At 39.7% G+C, this 8,529-nt stretch overlaps 1 non-coding gene across 1 annotated transcript; it reads left to right on the forward strand.

Moving 5' to 3' along the window:
* The first annotated feature begins 319 nt into the window (after positions 1-319).
* Positions 320-392, forward strand: TRNAK-UUU (transfer RNA lysine (anticodon UUU)). The gene has a single exon. It is a non-coding gene; the product is annotated as a tRNA-Lys (tRNA).
* Positions 393-8,529: the final 8,137 nt, after the last annotated feature.

Below are 8,529 nucleotides of genomic sequence, written 5' to 3' on the forward strand. Positions count from 1 at the left end.
TATTTTATAAATTTGGAGAAGGAAATGGCAACCCACTCCAGTGTTCTTGCCTGGAGAATCCCAGGGACGGGGGAGCTGGTGGGCTGTCGTCTCTGGGGTCGCACAGAGTCGGACACGACTGAAGCGACTTAGCAGCAGAAGCAGCAGTAAACCAAAATCCCTTGGTAATTGTGACATACAAACATTATATTTAATAGTATTAGAGTTACTTAATATAATTACATTTATGCAGTTCTTACGTTCAAATTATTTTGGATGAAAAACAATTATCTACGAAGTTAAAACTTATGTATACTTAAATTAAGAAAACCTAGAGAGGGCCTGGATAGCTTAGTTGGTAGAGCATCAGACTTTTAATCTGAGGGCCCAGGGTTCAAGTCCCTGTCCAGGAATCAAAAAAAAAAAAAAAAAAAATTTCTTTTAAAAAAGGAGAAAAACTAACTCAGTCTTCTTTTAAACTGAAAATTATGAGATGACTGCTTCATCTCAATGCTGTTTACCACACCAAGGTTAAATCTGGATGTACAGAGAACCAAGAAACAGACCCACGCGTGTGTGGTCATTAAATGCATGACAGAATTGACACTGCACTGCAGTGAGGAAATGATGGACTTTTCAGTACGTGGTTCTGGGTACATTGGATACTCACTTTTTTTTTTAAAAAAAAAAAAGGGTTTTGCTTCCTATCTCACAACATATGCAAAAATCAATGCCAAATGCATTATAGATTTTAAAATTGAAATAAAAAAATACTAGGACATTTCAAAACAAGAACACAGAGAGCTATCTTCTTAACTTTGGGAAAAGTAAACAGGCACAGAAAGCACTAACCTTAGAGTTTAAAGAGCAATATATCGGGCAGTGTTAAAATTGACAACATCTCTTCATCAAACAAGTCATGGACTGGAAGAAGATATTTTAATTCCTGTATTCTTTGAAGGGCTTGTAGTTGGAATATATAAATAATCCTAGAATCAATAGGGGTTTCCTCAATGGCACAGCATGTAAAGAATCCGCTTGCAATGCAGGGGACACAGGAAATGTGAGTTGGACTACTGGGTTGGGAAGATCCCCTGGAGGAGGAAATGGCAACCCACTCCAGTATTCTTGTCTGGAGAATCCCTTGGACAGAGGAGCCTGGTGGTATACTGTGCAGGGGATTGCAAGGAGTCAGACACAACTGTGCAGCTAAGTGCACACACGTGCTTCAGAATCAATAAGATGACAAACAATCCAAGACTTCAGCTTTCAACCAAGGTGGAGTAAAAGAGGATAGAGTTCCCCACCCTACTGAGACAACTTTATAAAAAGATACAAAATATATGAAACAAACAAGGTGAGCACTGCAATCACCCTGGTTTACTGCTTTACTTTCTAGGCCACAGCACAGGGTGCTTGGAGTCCTTTGAGTTGAGGAGATGGATCTGGAAGTTGGCTTAAAACTCAACATTCAGAAAACGAAGATCATGGCATCTGGTCCCATCACTTCATGGGAAATAGATGGGGAAACAGTGGAAACAGTGTCAGACTTTATTTTGGGGGGCTCCAAAATCACTGCAGATGGTGATTGCAGCCATGAAATTAAGACGCTTACTCCTTGGAAGAAAAGTTATGACCAACCTAGATAGCATATTGAAAAGCAGAGATGTTACTTTGCCAACAAAGGTCCATCTAGTCAAGGCTATGGTTTTTCCAGTGGTCATGTATGGATGTGAGAGCTGGACTATAAAGAAAGCTGAGCACAGAAGAATTGATGCTTTTGAACTGTGGTGTTGCAGAAGACTCTTGAGAGTCCCTTGGACTGCAAGGATATCCAACCAGTCCATTCTAAAGGAAATCAGTCCTGGGTGTTTATTGGAAGGACTGATGCTGAAGCTGAAACTCCAATACTTTGGCCACTTCATGTGAAGAGTTGACTCATTGGGAAAGACCCTGATCCTGGGAGGGATTAGGGGTAGGAGGAGAAGGGGACGACAGAGGATGAGATGGCTGGATGGCATCACCAACTCGATGGACATGAGTTTGAGTGAACTCTAAGAGTTGGTGATGGACAGGGAGGCCTGGTGTACTGCAGTCCATGGGGTCGCAAAGAATTGGACACAACTGAGCGACTGAACTGAACTGAACTGAACTCCAGTTTAAAGCCACAGGACACTACACCAGATAGGAAAGAGCTACACAGAGAGAGCACTCAAGATTCCCACTCGGGGCGTCCCCAAACATCTCCAGATGAATATGGATTCACAGATGCAGGTGAAGAAACCACCCAGCACTAGGGCCAGAGTCACCAGAAGGGTCTGTAGGGAACAGTCGCCAGGGAACCATCCAGGTGGAAACAGTTCTTGTTCTCCCAGCCAAAGTCAAAAACATCATAATTCACAAAGTACTATAGGATTTTTGACTCAGGCGTGGGGCAAAATTATCTCTAGACTAAATGCTGCTGTGACTCTGCCTAAGAAAACTTGATAGCAAGATCCCATAGGTTCAAACTGCTTCCAAGAAACTTAACTCTGTCCTAAATTACAGCTCGGTATATTCATAGGAAAGCAAAAATATCTAACACCAACTCATTTTCTACAGTTGTGCCCACAGTTTTCTCCATTTACAACTTGTCCCACTATTTAATATACTTTGAATCTGCTAAAAATATTAACTGACTGCTCTCCTAAATCTAAAGATAATATCATTTTAGTATAAACATATATCACATATTTTTGTAAAATTTGTCAAAGTCTGATTAGTGTGCCTTAAGTGCATGCTTCTTTCACTGTTTATAACATCTGATTTGATAATCAAAAATTCTGGATTTGACATTGATCAGAAATTACAAAGAAGCAGGTAAATATGACTCACAAATGAGGAGAAAACTCAGCTGAAGCCAACCCAGTAGTGATATAGATGGTAAAATTATTTGACAAACATATAATAGGTGTTACAGCTGTATCGGAGAAGGCGATGGCACCCCACTCCAGTACTCTTGCCTGGAAAATCCATGGACAGAGGAGCCTGGTAGGCTGCAGTCCATGGAGTCGCAAAGAGTCAGACATGACTGAGCAACTTCACTTTTACTTTTCACTTTCATGTATTGGAGAAGGAAATGGCAACCCACTCCAGTGTTCTTGCCTGGAGAATCTCAGGGACGGCGGAGCCTGGTGGGCTGCCGTCTATGGGGTCACACAGAGTCGAACACGACTGAAGTGACTTAGCATAGCATAGCATAGCATACAGCTGTATATCATGTGTTCAGTAAGCTAGAGCAATGATTTAACATATTATGTAGAGACATGGAAGATACTAAAAAGACCTAAAGCAAACTTTTATAGATGAAAATTATATTGACTGAGAGGAAAAACATACTACATGCAATTAATAGCAGATTAAACATCACAGAAGAAAGTTTTAGTGAATTTAGACATAGAGAAATAGGAACAGAGAAAGAAAAAAAAGATGGAAAAAAATGCACAGAGCATCAGTGAAAATGGGACCAGCTCAAAGAATCTATATGCATATAATTGGAGTCTCCAAAGTGGGAAGCACTGAAGAATATTTGAAAAGATAATGGCCAAAAATTATCCAAATTTGTTGCAACTGTAAATCCATAGATTCAAGACATAGCATCACTGAGAGAAATTAAAGACCTAAGTAAGATATACTTAATTCATGAATAGAAAGTCAATATTATTAAGTTGTCAATTTTCTCCCAGAATAATCTGTAAATTTAACACAATTCCAATGACTACCTCAGCAAGCATTTTTTCCAAAATTGATAAGCTGATTCTGAAAATCATATGGAAATGCAAAGGACCTAAGTAGCTACAACTTTGGAAAGGAACAAAGTTAGAGAACTTATGCTCCTTGACTTCAAGACATAGAAACCCACCTTAATAAAGACAATGTAGTACTGTCTTTTGGAGAAGGAAATGGCAACCCACTCCAGTACTCTTGCCTTGAAAATCCCATGGATGCAGGAGCCTGGTAGGCTGCAGTCCATGGGGTCGCGAAGGGTCAGACACAACTGAAGCGACTTCACTTTCACTTTTCACTTTCATGCATTGGAGGAGGAAATGGCAACCCTCCAGTGTTCTTGCCTGGAGAATCCCTGGGACGGGGAAGCCTGGTGGGCTGCCGTCTATGGGGTCGCACAGCGTCGGACACGACTGAAGCGACTTAGCAGCAGTAGCAGCGGCAGTACTGTCTTTGATAGTACTGGCATCAAGATAGAAAAATGTGAAAAAATTGGAACTAGAGTTACCATATGATCCAATAATCCCACTCTTAGACATGAATGTAGAAATGATGAAAACTCTTAATTTGGAAAGATACATGTGCCCCCATATTCATAGCAGCACCTTTACAATAGCCAAGGCATAGAAGCAACCTAAATGTCCATCGACAGATGAATGGATAAAGAAGATCTGTTACACACACACACACACACACACACACACACAGTGGAATATTACTCAACCACAAAAAAGAATGAACCAATGCCATTTGCACCAACATAGATGGACTAGGGAATTATCATACAGTGAATTATGTGAGACAAAGACAAATATCCTGTGATATCGCTTATATATGGAATCTAAAAACATGATACAAATGAACTTATAAACAAAACAGAAACAGACTCACAGACATAGAAAACAAACTTATAGTTACCAATCGGGAAGTTGGGGTAAAGGATAAATTAGGAGTTTGGGATTAGCAGATACAAATTACTATATATAAAATAAGCAACAAGGTTATCGCACAGGGAACTATATTCAATATCTTACAATAAACTATAATGGAAAAGAAAAGAAAAAAGATAGGCAAATGGATTAATGGAACAGAAAACAGTCCAGAAATAGACTCACACATACATGGTCAATTGATTTTTGACAAAGGTGCACAGGCGATTCAAAGAAGAAAGAATAGTCTTTTCAATAATTGATGCTAAAGCAATAGGATACCAAAATGCAAGAACAACAACAACAAATTCAAACCATACCTTGCAGCACATGTACAGATATACCTCACAATAGATTATAAATAATAAAAGTAGAACCCAATAAAAAGAAAACTTCTGGAAAAAGCAGAAAGATTTTCTCTTCTGGAGAAAATCTGTGTGACTGAGTTATGCAAAGATCTCTTAGATATCATGCCCAAAGCATGATCCAAAAAGGAAAAAAAAAATGGTAAATTGGTCTTTTATCAAAATTAAGAATGCTTGCTCTTTGAAAGATACCATTAAGAGAATGAAAAGACAAGCCACAAGCTGGGGGAGGAAATATTTGCAAATCACATATTTGATAAAGGCCTTGTCTCCAAAATAAAGCTATACAGAACTTAATAATAAGAAATAGACAGCCTAATTAAAACATGGGCAAAAGATTTGTATGTATACATATTTAACCAGAAAGGACTCACAGATGGCAAATAAGCCATATCAAAAGATGTACTCAGCATCGTTAGGCATTCAGTTCAGTTCAGTTCAGTCGCTTAGTCGTGTCCAACTCTTTGCGACCCCACGAATTGCAGCACGCCAGGCCTCCCTGTCCATCATCAACTCCCGGAGTTCACTCATTAGGGAAACACAAATTAATATCACAATTAGATACCACTACACATCTATTGTGCTCAGTCACTGAGTCGTGTCTGGAGCTTTGAAGCCCCATGGACACATATATCAGAACGCTTAAAATTGAAAACATTCAAAAAAAGGAGATCATGGCATCTGGTCCCATCACTACATGGAAACTAGATGGGGAAACAATGGAAACAGTGACAGAATTTATTTTCCTGGGCCCCAAAATCACTGCAAATGGTGACTTCAGCCACAAAATTAAAAGATGCTTGCTCCTTGGAAGAAAAACTATGACACACCTAGACAGCATATTAAAAAGTGGAGACATTACTTTGCCGACAAAGATCTGAACACTCAAAGCTATGGTTTTTCCAGTAGTCATGTATGGATATTAGTGTTAGACCATAAAGAAGGCTGAATGCTGAAGAACTGATGCTTTGAACTGTGATGTTGGAAAAGACTCTTGAGAATCCCTTGTTCTGCAAGGATATCAAACCAGTCAATCCTAAAGGAAACCAATCTTCAATATTCATTCAGTTCAGTTCAGTTCAGTTGCTCAGTCTTGTCCAACTCTTTGTAACCTTATGGACTGCAGCACACCAGGCTTCCCTGTCCACCACCAACTCCTGGAGCTTGCTCAAACTCATGTCCATGGAGTCAGTGATGCAATCCAACCATCTCATCCTCTGTCATTCCCTCCCTTTTCCTCCTGCCTTCAATCTTTCCTAGCATCAGGGTCTTTTCCAATAAGTCAGTTCTTCGCATCAAGCGGCCAAGGTATTGGAGCTTCATCTTCAGCATCAGTCCCTCCAGTGAATATTCAGGACTGATTTCCTTTAGGAATACTTTGATTGGATTGACAGGTTTGATCTCCTTGCAGTCCAAGGAGCTGTCAAGGGTCTTCTCCAACACTACAGTTCAAAAGCATCAATTCTTTGGCAGTCAGCCTTCTTTATGGTCCAGCTCTCACATCCATACATGACTACTGGAAAAATCATAGCCTTGACTGGATGGACCTTTGTTGGCAAAGTAATGTCTCTGCTTTTTAATATGCTGTCTAGGTTTGTCATAGCTTTCTTCCAAGCAGCAAGCGTCTTTCAATGTCATGGCTGCAGTCACCATCTGCAGTGATTTTGGAGCCCAAGGAAAAAAGTCTGTCACTGTTTGCATTGTTTCCCCATCTATTTGCCATGATTTGATGGTACTGGATGCCATGATCTTCGTTTTTTGAATGTTGAGTTTAAGCCAGCTTTTTCACTCTCCTCTTTCATTTTCATCAAGAAGCTATTTAGTTCCTCTTCACTTTCTACCATAAGGGTGGTATCATCTGTTTATCTGAGGTTATTGATATTTCTCCTGGTAGTCTTGATTCCTCCTTGTGCTTCATCCAGCCCAGAATTATGCATGATGTACTTTGCATATAAGTTAAATAAGCATGGTGACAATATACAGCCTTGACGTACTCCTTTCCCGATTTGGAACCAGTCTGTTGTTCCACATCTGGTTCTAACTGTTGCTTCTTGACTGTCATACAGATTTCTCAGGAGGCAGATAAGGTGGTCTGGTATTTCTGTCTCTTAAAGAATTTTCCACAGTTTATTGTGATCCACATGGTCAAAGTTTTGGTGTAGTCAATAAAGCAGAAATAGATGTTTTTCTGGAATTCTCCTGCTTTTTCAATGATCCAATGGATGTTGGCAATTTGATTTCTAGTTCCTCTGCCTTTTATAAATCCAGATTGAACATCTAGAAGTTCATGCTCCATGTCCTGTTGAAGCCTGGCTTGGAGAATTTTGAGCATTACTTTGCTAGCATGTGAGATGAGTGCAATTGTGTGATAGTTTGAATATTCTTTGGCATTGTCTTTCTTTTGTATTGGGATGAAAACTGACCTTTCCAGTCTTGTGGCCACTGCTGAGTTTTCCAAATTTGCTGGCATATTGAGTGCAGCACGTTCACAGCATCATCTTTTAGGATTTGAAATAGCTCAACTGGAATTCCATCACCTCCACTAGCTTTTTTCATAGTGATGCTTCCTAAGGCCCATTTGGTTTCACATTCCAGCATGTCTGGCTCTACATGAGTGATCACACCATTGTGGTTATCTGGGTCTTGAAGATCTTTTTTTGTGTATTTTTCTGTATATTCTTGCCACCTCTTCTTAATATCCTTTGCTTCTGTTAGGTCCATACCATTTCTGTCCTTTATTGTGCCCATCTTTGCATGAAATGTTGCCTTAGTAGCTCTAATCTTCTTGAAGAGATCTCTAGTCTTTTCCATTCTATTTTTTTTTCCTCTCTATTTCTTTGCATTGATCACTGAAGAAGGCTTTCTCATCTCTTCTTGCTATTCTTTGGAACTGTTCATTCAGATGGGTATATCTTACCGTTCTCCTTTGCCTTTAGCTTCTCTTCTCGTCTCACCTCTTTGTAAGGCCTCCTCAGGCAAACATTTTACCTTTTTGAACTTCTTTTTCTTGGGGATAGTCTTGATCCCTGCCTCCTGTACAATGTCACTAACCTCCGTCCATAGTTCTTCAGGCACTGTATCAGATCTAATCCCTTGAATCTTTCTCACTTCCACTGTATAATTGTAAGTGATTTCATTTAAGTCATACCTGAATGATCTAGTGGTTTTCCCTACTTTCTTCAATTTCAGTCTGAAGTTGGCAATAAGGAGTTTATGATCTGAGCCACAGTCAACTCCTGGTCTTGTTTTTGCTGACTGTATAGAGTTTCTCCATCTTCAGCTGCAAAGAATATAGTGTCTGATTTCAGTATTGACCATCTGGTGATGTCCATGTGTAGAGTTGTCTCTTGTGTTGTTGGAAGAGGGTGTTTGCTATGACCAGTGCATTCTCTTAGCCAAACTCTATTAGCCTTTGCCCTGTTTCAATTTGTACTCCAAGGTCAAACTTGCCTGTTACTCCAGGTATCTCTTGACTTCCTTCTTTTGCTTTC

The sequence above is a fragment of the Bubalus kerabau genome, chromosome 16 (assembly GCF_029407905.1).
Source record: "Bubalus kerabau isolate K-KA32 ecotype Philippines breed swamp buffalo chromosome 16, PCC_UOA_SB_1v2, whole genome shotgun sequence".
NCBI classification, from domain to species: domain Eukaryota; kingdom Metazoa; phylum Chordata; class Mammalia; order Artiodactyla; family Bovidae; genus Bubalus; species Bubalus kerabau.